At 39.4% G+C, this 18,319-nt stretch overlaps 1 long non-coding RNA gene across 1 annotated transcript in view; it reads left to right on the forward strand.

The window, feature by feature from the left end:
- The window catches only part of LOC148742581 (uncharacterized), a 31,355-nt gene extending 13,334 nt beyond the window's left edge, over window positions 1-18,021 (forward strand). Inside the window, exons 3-4 of the long non-coding RNA XR_015996375.1 lie at window positions 17,183-17,251; window positions 17,946-18,021. This is a non-coding gene — a long non-coding RNA (uncharacterized LOC148742581). The remainder of the gene's footprint in view (window positions 1-17,182; window positions 17,252-17,945) is intronic.
- Window positions 18,022-18,319: the final 298 nt, after the last annotated feature.

Genomic DNA, 18,319 nt, shown 5'->3' on the forward strand with positions numbered 1-18,319 from the left:
TACCAATTGAGCTAACAAGCCAACTGGGAGTAGGCCGTTAAGTTGACTCGTAATAAACCCGTGAAAGTGATAAATGAGGTACATATATTTCATATTTCATATATTTCATTGTATCTCCTAAATGGTTTGTTATGCAACCCGACAAAACTTACAGATTTCGACTCGCTAAAATTGGTTAAAAGTATATCCACCGAAAAGGGGGGAGACGTCTCAGCATAACAAATGACTTGCTAAGGTCTATATAGACCATACTAGTTCCCAACGGTTGTGGGTATTTTGATGCTGTGGAGAGGATGACGGGCGCTACGAAACTCCTGGGGAGTAAGCCTAAGATCTGTCACGAAACAACATACTGGGCTCCAAAAGTTTCCCATGAAAAATATGCGTGTTTCAGTTCAATCACCTCTCGTAATGAATTTCTGTGATATATTTATGGAAGCAAAGTAATTTTAGAGAGGCCGGGATGCATATGGTGATTGATAAGCTAAAAGCATACAACAATTTTGATGGGAGCGAAAAACAGCTAACTCCTTCATCTCATTTTGATGTGTCACCTTTGTAAGCAGCAATCATTTGCAAAACTTGGACCACAAGACAAGGAGGAAAAATAAAGGTTTTCAAAATTCCAGAATGGAAGGAGGCTCAGCGTTTAACATTTTTATTGACTCATCGTAAATCCTATAGGTCCTATAGGAAAAAAATGTTTCATTACATTTGATTTGAAATGAGGAACACAACGATATTAGCAACACAATGATAAATCTCTTAAGCGAGTCTCTTTCAAGACCAAGTGAGAGGTGGCCCATCGACCGAAGAATGACTATCCTCATATTTCATTCAGAGACATAATAGTGAACATAGAAACGTGGTAAGGTTTTTTTTCCAGAGTTGTTTCTTTATCCTAGAAAATTCACGAAAAATTAAACGAGCGCCGGTAGCCGTAAAATGTATAGGAATAAAATTTGTATAGGAAGGATAGAGGTATGGATTAAGTCTAAAACGGGACCATTTCATTTAATTTGAAGCTCACGGAACGCGTTTGAAAATCACCAATATTTCAAAATCCCAGTATCGCATTTCGTAGCAAATTTTCAACTATCATTTACCCATGCGGTATACTTCAGAATCGGTTCAGGTTAAGCTCATGATAAGTAGAGATAGCGTTGTTTTCGAGGACATAAAACTTAATTTGGGGCGTTTCATTTCCGCACGGAAAAACCAGGCTGAACTTTGTGAAAATGACAACATCAGCAATCACCTCACGATATAATCTAATGAGGTGCGCTATGGTTAACTCCGGAATACCGAGTACATTTTAGCCGTTAGCACCATTTTCGATCAGGAAATCAATAAAATAAGCTAGCCTTGCATAGCTTATGACGACAGATTGGTTTTTATCCCTGCTTTCGTTTCAAATTCTCATCCACAATATCGCATCCTGTAAGCAGGCGGAGGGTGTCTGGTTTTCTTGGCATATTCGAAAGGATCTATTTTTTAAGAAAGTTTTAGGGTAAAATTTAGCTTCATTGTGGAGTTGAAAGGGAACAATTGAATCATTTTTACCGGCAGGTCAAATGTTCTTTGCCGAAGACGTTGAAGACGACAAGCAATCTGATACTAGTGTAGATGAAACACACTTAAGCATTTGTCACGCATCGCTGAAATTATTTCAATCTTGTTCCCATCTTGTAATTTTACAACCTCGAATATCCGTGAATACGATTTTTAACAAACTTGTCAATGTGATAAATTTTCTTAGGAGTAAGTCATTGCTGTGAGACTAGTTAACTTCGCAGAGACGTATGCAGAATTGAATGTATCTGAGTGATATCACATACTTAGAAGAGCCAATAAGCAGAGCACAAAACAATAAATAGCTATGGGAGAGCAAAGAAAACAGGGGAAAAATTATGATAAAAAACAATTAAAAGGATTAAAAGTCAGAGTAAACACGAAACAAGGGCAAAGTATAAAATGGTTGAAATAGAAGAAGAATACCAAAGTGTACCAGAACTGACGATAAATGCATAATGAACGGTATGCTATTTGAAATCGTTAATAGAAAGTAAACAAAGCATCATAACTAGGTCAAGGAGGTTCTTCCCAAATTGAGTGTTCTACACGGCCTCGGGTACCCGAGTCAGCCCTCCTCTCGAGTTACCCTGGGCGAGCTAACTTTTCATTTACTTCTTTAAAAAACTCAGCCGCCCGTTTACATGAGTTTGTGAACTCGTCTCGGGAGGGCGAGACAACTCGGGGGGAGGGGAGGGGGTGCGAGTTGTCTCGCCTCGGCAAGTAGGGTACATTCAAAAAATGTTTTTTTTTCCTCACCATTTTTCGCTGCATTACCACAGTAGGGTAGGACTAGAACGGAACATATGCGATCCATGCGAGTAGTCCACCCATTAAAACCAACCCATCTCACCCCAGGGGAGGACATCCATCACACAGTAATCTCGTGTGTGGGAAATTAACGTCTCCTTCCCCTAACCCTGTAGGAGAAGGGATCTCCATTTAGTCGTCCCTATCCGAGAAGACTAGAATATCTAACCATTACTTGATGTTATAGAAAGGTAGCATATTCTTCCCAATTATTCTAAGACCTTAAGTGTTGGTCCGGCCGGGGCTTGAACCCTCGACCTCCCGCACAACAGTCCAGCGCTCTATCAAATTGAGCTAACCGGGAGGCGGTTAGTTGAGTCGGTGCCGGTGACGTTGTACACAGATTATTGAGAATTTGAACTGGAAGGGTCTACCCTTTCCAGTGGAATACTGGAGGTTAATCTTTAATATAGATGCACTTAAAGCGAAAAGCTCAGAAGATAGGATCTACGGGGTCTAGTTTTTGAAGTTTGAATAGTAACGGTAGCTGATCTTTCCTTTTTTACAACAGATGACAATCAAATGAGGGTCTCTATGGAAAGACGGCTCTCACGGCTAACGTTTGAAATTCAGGCCATTTTTATTCGGCTAACGCTAATTTTTTTACGGTCAACATTTCTTACGACTAAAGAGTAAAATTAGTACATTCAGTTTCTACGCCTAACGGCTGATTTTTTTTGCCGTTTTACGGCTAACGGTTAACTCCACTGAGACCCACTAAAATATGGCTCTTGGGCAGGGCATTTGAACATGATTTTGGCCCATGGGTGCCGAAATTACCAATCTTCAAAAGTTAAAATTCCTGAGGGGAGGTGATGATGAAGTTCCAATTGATGAACACATCAATTTTCTTCTGGCATATTAATTTTAGTATCCCTCCATCTACCGATGCTATCTGTTTGATAATCACCGGAAAAAACCCTGCCACAGTGTCTTCATTTACTCACGATTGAGGCTAATTATTTTCAGTTAAAAACAGTTACCAAAGGGGTTTTCACCTGGGTGGGGTGAGTCCTCCTACAGTTGTATCTGCTTTTCAGAGACACACTCTTCCAAGGTATCATATCCTATATCATCTCATGAACATGTATTATTTACACATTATCACTCGTGATTTTCGGGGCCGAAAAATCGCAAGATGGGAAGAAGAAAATGTTTTCTTCTGATTTAAATAGTCTCAGCGTGGGTGACAAATGCTTGAGTATGTTACATCTACAGCAGTATCAGATTGCTTTTCGTTTTCAACGTCTTCGGCAAAGAGTATTTGACCTACCGGCATAAATGATTGAATTATCCTCTTTCAATTAGATAATGAAGCTCAGTTTTAACCTTCAATTTTATAGGAAAATTCATTACCTGACGAGGGAATTCCGTGTTAGATGGCACGCGAAAACCGATATCGCACAAATCGCGAGGCGATGAGTGCGATATCGCTTTTCCAGTGCAATTTAACGCGGAATTCACTAGTCAGGTAATGAATTTTCCTTGAATCTCATAACTGAATGAAAATAAGAAAACAAGAAATTAAATCGGCAATATCATCGTTTGTTTTTATCCCGAGCGCGCGCTATAGAAAGCCATTTCAAAGCCAACTGTCAGAAGTGTCATTATGTTAGCGAATAGAAAGTAAGGTAAGTCGTACACGGTTAAACCTTCGACAATTTATTTGTACCCCGTGCTTGATTTTACAATAATTTTTGAACTTTTTAAACAAGCTTCACACTATTGAAGGATAATAGTGGTATTTCACTGAATTTACAAGCCGGTTATCGTTAACATCTTTTTTCAAAATTCCAAGTAATTTGCTCGAGAAGGAAAATTATCTACACCTTTTACCTCTTTGGTGGCAAACTGAGAGAAATGAAGCGAAAGCACTGATTTCAAGGCCAATAACATCGCGATTAATATAAGGTAAGTGCCTTGAAGTGTAAATACGTGTATTGATCGATACTTTATTCCTTTAAAAACAAAGAAGTGTTTCATTTCATATTTGTAGAAATTCAGTACAGGATGAATTGTTGGGATGAGCATTCAACTGATAGTTGACGGAAATGTTCACTGGAGACTTGTTGAACGATGCATTGGTGAACAGTCCACCTAGAATAAAGGCTGATAATTTCTAAAGAAACTGTTTGGGGCTTCGTCGGTGGGGGTAACGAAATAATTTGAATATATCAACAAAGTTGAAATGGTAAATTGGCCACCGTTATGATTATAAAAGCTGACGTTTCGAGCGTTAGCCTTTCGTCGTCCTATTCGCTCCGACGAAGGGCTAACGCTCGAAACGTCAGCTTTTATAATTGTAACGGTGGCCAATATACAACTTCAGTTTGTTGATATATTCAAATTAGTCGACCTAGAACTCTTGCTGTTAGACCATCACTACCTTCATTCATTGTTGTAGTGTTATTGCCGACTACTGATGGAAGTGCAAGGCTGTTGACATTAATTTCTCCCAAAGCTTCAGTGCGTGGACCGCCGCTGGCGTTGGCAGCTGTGACCACAGGGGCCCCATACAATCTGTGTGTGTAGCCGACTGTTGTTTTATAGTGAATGTACCAGATTTACCGTTTGCCTCACTTATAGTGATATATTACTGACTATGTACAGAAATCATTGATAAATAAACGTTGAAATACTTTACCTGTGGTGTGTAGTTGTCCTTTTGCCTCAAGAATGTTTTTTTCGAGCGATTTTGAGTAAGTCTGAGCTCGTCGTTAATGTAAAGCATAAAGGAAAGACAAGGATGGAAGCCTTGTTTTGAAAGGGTTCAAGCGCCCGATCGATTTTCCCCCCGAAAATCGCATCACTCTGCTTTCAAACTTCGCAGCATTCGGTCAAAAGATGCACGATTCTCCTCGTACCTTCCAATCGAAAATCCATCTAAACGGACCGGAGCTAGCCCTCGAAGAAAATCAAAATCCCACAGTATTTGAGCGACTGGGATGCGTAGCAAGATTCTCATGTGCCAGCCAGAAACCGTCACGTCTGATTGACCAATTCAAAATAACGTCGTCCAATTCAAAATAATAAGGATCTTTAGCAGTGCAGACGAGAACGTGAACGTGACCGACCGGAAGTTGGGAAAACGAACTTCGATGCTACCACGCATGCCCAATCCAGCACGAGTCGTCGTCCACATCTCGTTCAGCACGCCATTTGCTGCCATTCGCCGTCTTGACGAGAACGTGAGTATGTTTTATTTGTTTTCTAATTTCTACTTAGCTATCTAAGGGATTTCTTCAATCTAAAGGGTCAGTTAGGAAATAGAAACAGTGCCGAAAGTAATTTAATCGAACCTTGATGGAAAAAAACCTTATTTCTTTTGAGTTGCAGATTGAGCTTTACAGTTTACAGAGGAAAAAGCAATGGCGGATGATGATAAAAGTGCTGCAGGGTATGTACGTAGCCTTATAAATGCTTTTCTAAATATAAATCGCAGATATTTCGTTATAGGTTTGTAATTTATACCAGCTGGCATTTTTAAGAAGATTTCTGGGCTTTGAAAAATATCCGAACCGCTCGGATCGACTGTGTATGTAAACTTAGCTTAGCTCTGAATCTCTTGACTTTAATTACGACACTGAAAAGAAATTGTTTTAGTGGATAATTTTTGCATTTTTAAATTAGCAGTAAAGGACTCGTCCACGTAACCGATGTGCTAAAGTATTTATGTTTCCCGCCACGGACGACGGTCCCGTCCCAGGCCTAAATCGGTAATATACGTCGTCGTCCACGTTCTCGTCGTCAGTGCTAAAGGTCCCTAATTACGGGAGCTTAAGCAACCACGACGACCAACGGAGGACGACGACCAGAAGTAGCGAGAATGTCACTGCGTAAGCGCGAACCAAGAATTCCGTCGTCGTCTTATCGTCGACGACTTGAGATGGACCAGTTTCACATCGTCGTGAACTTCTGAACTTCAAAGCAGTTTTTCTCATCAAAAGGTGTGGCTTTATTGCCGTTTTTTTTTTACAGTCTATGGCCGGTTGTAGTTTGTATTCGCTTCTTCGGTTGATTTAAACCTCCCTGTTCAGTTTTCTAAACAAATAAAATTCGAAAACCCACAAACTCATTTTCCTTCCTCCGCTCAACAGATGTTTAAATTTATTTGAGTATATTTTATGAAAGAGTGCTGTTTATCATTTTTATTGAATGAAAAGGTTTAAATGGCAGTGCAATACACCTCTGCGTTCGGTCAAAAGCTGTGTGTATGGAACTGCCGGTTTATTGCTACTAAAAAATTTTGCGTGTTGCTGTTCTTCCGTCGAGACGCTTTAAACAGCAAAGAATTCTTCAGATCGGTGTGTCAACATGAGTTTGAATACCTCTCAGGTTTTGCGAATCTATTTTCAAAATGTTTGATAAAGATCTAGATTTACAGCCATAAAAATTATTCCGACAAAATCACACGGGAAAAATTGTATTCTTGTGTGAAGTGCGACGACTGATCTGTACCGATCGCTAGCTAGCATTGATTAAATTGACAGACTTGCGTCGTTTGCCCACCAAAGGAAGGAGCATCAAAGGTAGAACATATCAGGCTAAAGCATGTTGAAAATCAGGCAAGCCTTGGGAAAAATAGGTTTATTTATACCAGCAGCACTTAGAACTGAATTTAAATCTCAAATAACTTCCGTAAAATTTATATTTTAAACTTTTATCATGCGTAAATTATTGTAAATAAAGCTAACGCTTAATAATTCATTGGACTTTTCATGTTCAAGAATTGAATAACCTACTCTCGAACTTCCGATATAGGTGAAAGCTTGATCCATGACTGAGAAGAAGGTTTTGGAGGTCTCTGAACGATGTCATTTCTTAAACTGACGAAGCGAGAATAAACAAAAATTTCAGACGTCGTCGTCCTTGAGCAACTTCACAGCTTAAGTTTCATTTTCCCGCTAAAAACGACGTCCTCGTTCCAGTCCCTCGGCGATTACTTGACGTCGTCGTCGTCCCTTTCGTCGTGGTTGCTTAAGCTCCCTAATTAATAGGGACCTTAAACAAGGACCCTGACTATAAAAGGACTTTTGCCCTGGGCAAGCCGTCAGTCATTTTACCCCTGACACCGAACTGTCGACATCAACCAGTCCGTGACCGTGCGATATCGGCAAAACTATTGTAACCGAAAGGTCACTTGCAGCCAGCGCATATCTCAAACTTCTACGAATTTTGCCATTTTCGTTTACGGCAAAGAAAAGATGATCGGCTCCACTCAGTTGGCTCCACGGAATGTACACCCGCTTGGGATGTCATTTCTGTAAGGAAGGCAAACGGCCAGAGGGCTAGCGGTGAGGACTAGCTTTTATGACCTTTATTATCTTTCACAAAAATCCTCTTCTCATACCGGTTTTGTATTGTTGTAATAAAGTGGTTAGTTTCTTCGACGTTTTGTCTACGGGATTTCATGTGACACTTATACAAGAACTCCTCTGCAATTAAACAAGAGATCACGTTGGATATAATTTTTATTTGAATCGCGCGCCATTTCTCCAACGGAATATGTGGTGTTGAAATACGAATCCCGTGGGTGCTCATATAAAATAATTTCGGTCACGGATTGGAAACATGTCTGGTTGACTGAAATCCGATGGAAAACAAATTATCATCGGCTATATTGCCTGAACGGGCCTCAAGAACTATTGAAAACCTCGACCTTTTCATAAGTAGCTAGTGAAATAGGCTTCTCGTTGCAACGCGCGTCTAAAATGTTCAGGCAAAAAATATCCTACATAGTGCCGTGTCAAAATACTTAGAAAACTATGTTCCTTTCAAAGAGACCTATTCTCGAACTTCGCTCTATTTGTTTTCCTTTTTTGAGGCTTTTTCTCCCCATAACTCAAAACGTGCGATAAAACATTGGACCCGTTTATGTCGGTTTGGGCGGCCGCGTCGCTGGCGAGATGAGAAGCCTGAGCGAACGAGCAAGATGTAAACAAAGAGGAGTGACTTTCACTTACCACACCTCTTTGTTCAGACCATTCGAATAAGTCTAAGAGTCGTTCCATCAAAATAACATTTGCCATCGGTGTTCGACTCGCTAAATGAAGGCGTTCCTTCAACCGCTGAATTCTTGTCTTCACGCTTTCCAATCGCTCTTCCATTCCGGGTTCGACCGCCAGCCCCAGTGTATAACGGACTCGTAGACCTCGCGCCGCTATTTTGGCTTTTTTTGATGGAAAATCCGCCATGGCAAAATAAAATGCAATTTTAAAGCTAAAGACTAGTTAGTGCGCGACTGTAGCAACCGTAAAATGGATCAATTCGAAGTGGAAGATGAGTTATGTCGCAACATACACGTACACACATTTACATACATGTACATAAATGTACATATATGTACATGAAAACCACTCTCTCTGAGCATGTCACAGTACTGAGATCCTCTAGTCAATGATATCGACGGCTCAAGAAGTTGAGGCAAACGGAGGGGAGTCAGAGGGCCAGTACGACCATCTCGCGATAGGAGGAGCCGTTAGGAACGCGAAATTCAAATTGCGATAGCCTAATTTTTTGATTTTTGCAAATGAAGATCAGTATTTCTCCATTCGTCCCTTTTTAATCGTCAATAAAAACATTTTCAAGTGGAAATCAATTGAAACAAGACAAGGATATCGGTCTTCGTGTACAAATCTCTTTTTCCCCCTTCACCTTCCATTAGTCAGCCATCTTCGATTAGCCATGGAAGCAAAGATTGCGTTACAAGACGGGGGAGGAGCTATCCCTTTTATAGTCAGGGTCCTTGTTTAAGATACCCTGGACGCGGCCAAGGACGACGTCAACCGGAAATAAATTCGCAAGGTCTCAATTTTAATTTGCATAAGTGTCACGCCACTTGACGGCCACCACCTAAGTTGCGGCGGCGACGAAGTTCATTTTGGCGGCCTCTCAGAAAGGTGAGTCATTTTTCCGAATTCTTCCCTTAAATTAACAAGTTTTGCATAAAATTTGCAAACATTATTATAAAAGAAATAGATTCCTAAACTGTCTGGTTCATTTTTGTTTTCATAACTCAGATTTACCGAGCATGTACAGGGTTCGTACAGGTCATGGAAAACCTGGAAAGTCAAGGAATTTCATAATTTTATTTTCCAGGCCTGGAAAGTCATGAAATTCAGGTGTAGTTCATGGAAAGTCATGGAAAGTCAATATGCTGTCTATGAGTGAAAAGCAATAAGACCCAAAGTTCAAAAGTTAACTGACGAGTCCAAAAATCAGAAATAAACAGAAGCACGCAGTGTCAGAATGTTTGCAAACATTCTTTCATACTGCATTCTTGTCATGGAATCTTTCAATAGATCATGGAAAAATTCATGGAAAGTCATGGAATTTTAGCAGGTCCAAATTGTACGAACCCTGATATAGAGGCTTTTTGTGTGAACGTCAAGTCTTCAGAAAGGAATCCGAAAAGCAGGTAAATCTGGGTAACTTTCCTCGGACAGTATTGCTCTATTTTTCATTTTAACCTTCATTTTTATCATGTAAAATTAATCAGTGGCAGTTTAGGACCGCTTTAGAAAACGAATTTGCATTATTTATATTATTTTGCGCCATCTTTCTTCGACTCGTGTTTGTTTTAATAAAAATGGCGCCAGAGATTTGATTGAAATTCTACTTTCTCTTCCTTTAGAAATGATGTCGGCCAAATAAGAGCCTGTTAAAAGCTCTCGGGCCTTCTTAAAGGACGTCATAGCAGCAAAACCGCCTGATTCCAGCAGTTACTCTCTGACTGAATGTGTTTGTTGTTATGTGTTTCGGTGACCGCTTCCACAACGCCAATCTTAAGGCTCGTATTTCCCGCGCAAAGGAGGCGGTCTCGACCCATGCCCTCTCGGATGTGACCGCGTTCTTAGAGGCAGCTGCGTCCAGTATCTTAAGGAGGCTCGAAAGAGTTTTTTTTTACCGCACGGAGAATGGATTCCAAGATACACGCAAGCTAAGTACTCGCGAGAGAAATAAGCGATAGCGCGCGCGATCAGATCTGCGGGCGAGTTGTAAACAAACATGGCCGCCATGAGCGTTTCAAAATTTCCGGCACCTCTATTGTTTCCAGCGGAAGTGGTTGTTTGAGAAACAAAAATGGTGAGTTTACTTCTTGAAAGCAGGTAGGAAAATGTTTGGATGGCAGGATTCTTGCCGAAAGTGGTAAAAAAAATGTTATTTAACGAGCGAAAGGAGGATGGTGAAGTGGACACCCCATCAATAAAGTCGCGTCGAAAGCATTCGGTACTCGGTAGATCTTACTTTGTTCCGCGAAAAATTTAAGTGGATACCTCTGAGTGCCACGATTTGTTTCGAATTGAATTTGATTCCCAATAAAATGAAATGACCGAAAACTTTCCTAAACAACTCACTGGAAGATGAAAAGGAAAATGAAATCATTGTTGGATCCAGGATTGTAAACATTGACAGTTTTATTAATGGAAATGGAGAACTGTAAATGTTGCCATAAAAATAAACATAATTCTCAGTAAACAAGAGATCGTAAAAATGTAGGTGATACTTTAGTTCTAACTCAACCACAGACGGTAAAATTAAAATAAAATATTCATCTTTAACTTGTGAAAAAGATTGTTGATATTTCCCTTGATAAACTGTAAATTACAATTTCGAAAATGCAAACTCGCATTTGTCAAGAAAGGATTGCAAAATTAGTTTTGTTTTCCAATTAAACGGAATAATTAAAGTTCACGGTTATGACAATAGCAAAGAGAAAAAAATAAAAATTAAGCCAAGGCTTGTTGATACCTCTAGTACCTCGAAAATTATACAAACTCGCGAAATCTGTGACGACCAACAAATTGCTGATGTATATGAACCTTAATTTCCGCTGAGTTTGACGCTCGTGACAATCTGGAAGACGTCAAAGCAAATTCTTTTCAATCCAAATTGTTTTCACTCTTCCACTTCAAATTGCACATGAACAATTATATCGGTCAATCATGGAAAATGTGCATCGTCGAATGAGGCCTTCGATCAAGCTATCTTTTCAGCTCGGAACAACGATAAGATACCATCCAGACGTTCGATGGAAAGCTTCATCTTTCGACAAACATGGTCCAGAAGCTGGCAGATGCTGGTTTGTCTCATGTTACACTACAATCTCTGCACGAGAAACTCAACATTTAACGGCCTCAATGGAGTACTGGTTGGCGCCATCTGCAAAATCAACTTGTCGTCATATATCATATATTTTTCTCGAATTTTCCTCATTAGGCACTTGCCTTCTCTTGAAAGATTGACCCGAAAGCCTCGCTTTCGCGTACTCTGTAACTAATACCGCTGTAGCGTGGGCTCAACTGTAATAACAGCTATTCAATTCCTCTACAGAATTCTCTACGGAGTTTCTCTCCGGTGTTCAATTCAAACTGTCGTAACGGTAAACAGTCTGAGTCTCAAGTGATGACTCACTTTTCAGGAATGTGTAAAATCAAAAAACAATGTGAATCCATCTTCAGGATGAACGATTTTTTCCGCGCTGAGGCCATCCGTCGATTAATCGCGCAGACACGGACTCATCTTCGCGAAAATGAGCCCTTGAGTCAGCGGTATCGTTTAAAACGCGTGACCTGATATAAAGTGTGAGCTAAAATTGCAAAAACCGGAAATAAAGCTTGCTAAGTTGATGAACTAATATCTCAAAAATTAGTTCGGAGACCTACCCTGATTTTTTGTGTACAAGTGAATTTCATCATTACGCGTTCCTGTAGAAAATTTTTAAAAAAATTATCTGGTGGAAATATTTTTACAATTTAAAACAGCATTTTCCCAAATAATTCAAGTTCTACTAAATAGTTTTTTTTAATATCACGCATACAGGTAGAAGATGTGATGATGTTTAAGAAATTTGAAGAAAAAAACTAGGTCACCCACTTGGTTTTTGAGATATCTTTCAAAAACTTAGTTTCAGAGGGTCTTAACTAGCTTTTAGCCTCCCGGTTAGCTCAATGGATAGAGCGCTGGACTGTTGTGCGGGAGGTCGAGGGTTCGAGCCCCGGCCGGACCAACACTCAAGGTCTTAAAATAGTTGAGAAGAATCTGCTACCTTTCTATAACATCAAAAATGGTTAGATATTCTAGTCTTCTCGGATAGGGACGAATAAATGGAGGTCCCGCCTCCTGCAGGTTGGGGTAGGAGACCTTAATCTCCCACACACGAGATTACTGTGTGATGGATGTCCTCCCCTGGGGTGGGATGGGTGGGAAGGTGAGATCGATAGACTGAAGCGGCTGCCAGAGGCGCCTGATAGGCTGACGTCTGTTCTCAACCTTACACTGCACCCGTAATTCAGCCTCTGGGCTGCAAGTGGTCAGATATAAACTATATTCATATTCACTACTGTACTGTTGCCATGGCAACAGATAATGCCTGACGAACCCCCTTAAAAGATTGCCCTAACATAGTGTTATGCGAGGTTCATATATTTTGAACGGCGGTATTAGATACGTTTCATGCACGATCCTCGCAGTAGAGAGCGCTATTTATGCAATAGCGAAAATCAGACCTGAAATACATCAGGCCTGTACGGGATTGGAACCACTGAACTCTGCGATACTAGTGCAGCGCTCTACCAATTGAGCTAACAAGCCAACTGGTTCAAAATATATGAAGTTTATATATATATTGTATCTGATTTATCATCACGGGTTTATTACGAATCAACCTAACGGCCCGCTCCCAGTTGGCTTGTTAGCTCAATTGGTAGAGCGCTGCACTAGTATCGCAGAGGTCAGTGATTCGAATCCCGTACAGGCCTGATTTTTTTCAGGTCTGATTTTCGCTATTGCATAAATAGCGCTATCTACTGGGAGGATCGTGCATCAAACGTATAGTGTTATGCATATGTCAAGTCATTATCCTGATGATAAGTTTGACAGTCCTGATATCTTTTGCTGATTGGCACTTGCTGTTAATTGTGGAAAACCCTATCGAGCCTCCTTCAGGTCCCTAATATAAAGTCGTCCAATCAGAAAGGGGCAATCAGAGTAACGGTTTCTGGCTGGCACATGAGAATCTTGCTACGCATCCCAGGCGCTCAAATATTGTGGGATTTTGATTTTTTTCGAGGGCTAGCTCCGGTCCGTTTGGATGGATTTTCGATTGGAAGGTACGAGGAGAATCGTGCATCTTTTGACCTAAATGCTGCGAAGTTTGAAAGCGAAGCAATGCGATTTTCACGGGGAAAATCGCTCGGGAGCCTAGACTCTTTCAAAACAAGGCTTCCACCCTTGTCTTTCTTTTATTCATTACATTAACGACGAACTCAGACTTACCCAAAATCGCTCGAAAAAAACATTTTTGAGGCAAAAGGACAACTATACACCACAGGTAAAGTAATTAAACGTTTATTTATCAATTATTTATGTAAATAGTCAGCAATATATCACTATAAGCGAGGCAAACGGTAAATCTGGTACATTCACTATATAAAACAACAGTCTGCTACACAGACAGATTCTATGGGCCCCTTGTGCTGTGACAGTCGTAGTGGTTCGGCTGAAAACTCAGCCAACTTGCTTGGCATCCTTGGCTGTTTTTCTAAAAACTCATGGCTGTAGGTGGATATTGAACCGGATTGGCGTGACGTGTTAGCTCGAAGAGTTTTTTTTCTGGGCCGTGTTCACCGGATTTTCTCGCTTTCGCGTTGTCGGGAGCGAAAGAAGTTTTTCATGCCTCTCCAAGAAGTTACAGTTCAGTTCAAAACAAGAAAGAACCGCAGGCTCACTTTGAGAAACGTTTTTTTGTCTCTGGTTCTTTAAAAGGTGACTGGTTTTGAAAACATTTTAAATTGACTCAGAAACCAAACTTTGTAACGATTTGACGATAGTTGTTATACTTACGTAGATGCGAAACAATTTCCCTTAGCCTCGTTTTCAACTCGCATTTCCACACTAAATACCTCGCTTCGTTTACCAATCAGAATGCGAGACTGTATTCAATGATGCGATTCTCTTTAAAATTAAATATGTTCGAATATACCGATGAAAACAGACGCCCTACTCTAGCTTACGGAATGCGATATTGTAAACAATTTCGCCATGGGAAATGGATGAGAATTTGAAAGGAAAGCAGGGATAAAAACCAGTCTGTCGTCGTTAGCTATGCAAGGCTAGCTTATTGTATTGATTTCCTGATCGAACACGGTGCTAACTGCTAAAATGTGCCTGGAATTCCGGAGTTAACCACAGGTTACCTAATTTAGATTATGTCGTGACGTAATTGCCGCTGTTACGATTTTCACAAAGTTCAGCCTGGTTTTTCCGTGCGGAAATGAAAAGCCCCAAATTAAGTTTTGTATCCTCAAAAATAACGCTATTTCTACTTATCATGAGCTTAACCTGAACCGATTCTGAAGTATACCGGATGGGAAAATGATAATTGAAAATTTGCTACGAAATGCGATACAAGGATTTTGAAATATTGGTGATTTTCAAAAGCGTTCCGTGAGCTTCAAATTAAATGAAATGGTCCCGTTTTACACTTCATCCATACCTCTCTCCTTCCTATGCAAATTTTTTAAAATTGATTTGAACTTGTTTTCTTTTGCGCTTTTCACGAGCAAAGTTCATTTACCTTTTATCGGGGCATTGATTTCGTCCAATTTACGGCTACCGGCGCTCGTTTCAGTTTTCATGAATTTTCTAGGATAAAGAAGCAATTCTGAAAAAAAAAACCTTACCACGTTTCTATGTTCACTATAAGGTGTCTCTGGGATAAATATGAAGATTTTCAATTTTTCGACCATGTGCCACATTTTTCGATTTTCACTCGGTCAATTTACAAATTAAAGCCGCTCTTAATTTGCTTCTCACACTGATTAGAAGAATCCTACGATTGGAGTTCAATTTTTGAGTTTTTATGCCTTTATGCGATGGATTACGCAGAACTTGATGACATAGTAGCTCTAAGTCCCCAGTGCTGTTTAAAAACAAGCCGGGGGTTATTAGCTCACCAATCAGAAGCAAGGGTGCAATTTGTGTCCAAGTATCGGATGAGGAGTTCGAGTAGTGTTCTCCTCATAAACTCAGAGCCGATTGTGAAGAGGCAGATAAAATTTTATAAGCATGAGGGATTACGCCATAATCTTGATCGGGAAGCGTTGGATAAGTAATAGTAAATGATCTCGAATTCTCTGGAGAAAGAATATCATAACATTTTCGGAAAACATTTTAAACGATACGTATTTTCAAGAAGTGGTTTACTTTATTCAGTCTTGTTTGACTGAAGATTTAAGGCTGAATGAAAGCGATATCCTAATTTCGGACCTAACGCTACACAATGATTTGTTGTTCAGTAAAGGTTGTGAATGTGCAGCCGACTGAGCTTAAATAACACACAAAGCACATGCTCGCTCAAGATTTTTTGAAGGAAAAAGTTTGTAGTTTATTTGAAATCATTTGTATTGAGTTTAAACACGGCCATCTCGCTTAGTTTACTAATTTTGAAAGTCGATCATCGGGAAAGGTTGCATCATTTTGTGTTTCTATGTAGGTTTTTTAGAATATTTGCTCTTGTGAGCCTGAAAATCAAATTGACATCAACTTTTCAAAATTTGAGAGTTATAAATCTTGGGGAAAAACTGTTCATATTTACCACGGAAGTGGGTTGTTCGCATCCTTGCTCGCTAAAGAATGAATGAGTTACTTGTTGAGTGTTGATTGAATCTCCGCTGGCTTTCTCTAATTAATTTAAAGAGCACTTTTATGTTAAAGTTAAATAGTTGGCTGCAAGTAAGTTGAGTAGCTCTGCTCTGAACTGCGTACGGATTGACGTACCTGTTAAATTGCTTAAACTTGCAGAGCGAACACAGTACTTCAAACAACGATTATATGCATTTGCATTCCTTTTCTGAATATAATTGTGGTCAGATTTCCAAACTGTGGTCGAATTTGGTCTAAAAACTGCAATTTCACAACGTACTAGTATCGATCGCGATAAAAGGTTTCACTCAATAAATAATCACGGAAGACAGACAGCTCCATAATGAGAATTAAATTGTGATTGGCTGGTCTAGTGCTTTAAACAGGAAAAACCCAGCTCTTCGAGACTTAATCATAATCCCTTCTAGTTTGAACTTAATAGGTTTTGTTCTACATCAATCTTATTTATAAGCTGATCAAAACTTTCGGCACAGAAAAAACTTTAAGTTGATCATTCAAATTTTGGAAAAACTTTTAGCAAGAAAGGCTTGCATTGAGAAAGAAAACAAAATCTTTACAGGATTCAAGTATATCGCTGGTTTTTGCTTTCATCTTGTTTTCAGTCATAAATTGTACCTTTAAGACTTATTTTAAATCAGTTTGATTCTTGAATATTGGAGAGAATTAAAAATGAACGCGAACTCGACCGCCTGCCAAGCTCGATATAAACCATCTGGTGGAAAAGGTCCTAGAGTATAACGAGCAAAGGGCCATCGCCCGAAAACGAATCAAACCGTAACAATAGGCAAGGTTTGTATGACAGAGCTGGCTAGCTTAGTATACCTAATTTTTTTTCATTTATTAGTAATAGGTATTACTGACCGTCAAACTGTTCTTTGTAACTTCAGTTAGATTAACTTGAAATTCATTTGAATTTTCCTTCTTTTTAAATCAGTGAACTCTGTATTGAGTTTGTTTCAATTGCATGCGTGCGTGCATTTATAAAAAAATGTGCAGGCTTTTGTTCAAACTTTCAGTGTTAGCTCTAGTGTGCAACCGCAGTTCGTCTCTATTTTGTTTACGTTTGTGTGCAAGATCAAAAGAGAATCATACACTCCCAACTGAATAATTGAGGACACCGTATCTTTTTACACAGAACTCTGGACTTTAACAAACTGGAGACTCTTCCAAGCGATCTGTTCAAGCGCTTCAAGTTAATTGACCTGTAAGTTATTCGTTCTGAAGCTTAATATAGTTGACTGCCGCTGACTTGGATCGATTCTCCTTTCTATATGGTCTTTTTATTTAAAACTGAGTCTCACGAACGAATCAAACCTTTTTTAATTTAAATAGGAACGACTATTAATTAATGAATAACTGAATTTGACAAACATCAGGCACTTACGGAAATCCTCTCGTGCAAAAATAGTTAACAATTAGGGGGAAAGAGACACGCCTCACAAACACTCTTTTCCTTTGGATGACAAATGAATGACATATCACTTAGACATATGACAATTTATTAAAAAATAATCCCATAATCACCTCAGGTTTGAATCTGTTTATGTTCTCTGCTTATCGAGAACTGCCATTATCGACTTTAATTTGGCTCGCAGCCTTTAAAACGATTTTTCTAATAATATACCTGGAAATGTCTCAGTTGAGGGAACCCTACAAGGAATATTATGGTGATATGGCCTGTTAAACTCAAGAATAGCAATGAATGAGTATATTTAAGCGCAGTCAATGGTGGGGTAAACAAAAAAGAGAGATGTTAAAGACTTCATTGAGTACATGTTGATTTGAATTCTAGAACAAACCTTAGGCAAAAAGCTACGCATCTCCCAATTTTTAGTCAGTACAAGGAGTGAAAATCTTTCTAAATGCTAATGGACATTTAACTTTAATGCGTTTTACAGGTGGCTGGGAAACAACAACTTAAAAAACTTATCTGAAGATCTCTTCACAGGGCAAGATCAATTAAAATATTTGTGAGTAGCAATTATTTAGCACTTTTTCAAACACACATTTGGGAAGTTACTTTCTCTCATTTGTTTCTGACGGAATAACAAATGTTAGTAACAAATGTTAGTGGCGTGAAAATGATATCATTTGAAAACTTTTAGTTTAGTGTCTAAAGTTTAATCATTTAAATACATGACGTTTATGGACTTATGTACAATGGAAGGCGTATGAGCGAGTACGAACCTGCTAGTTACATGTTTGTGCCTGTGCATTTCTGGGTGCTTTTGCGAAGGTGCTAATTGCATCGGTTGTGCGACACATTCTTTAA

This window comes from Stylophora pistillata, chromosome 1 (assembly GCF_964205215.1).
Source record: "Stylophora pistillata chromosome 1, jaStyPist1.2, whole genome shotgun sequence".
In the NCBI taxonomy this organism is placed as follows: domain Eukaryota; kingdom Metazoa; phylum Cnidaria; class Anthozoa; order Scleractinia; family Pocilloporidae; genus Stylophora; species Stylophora pistillata.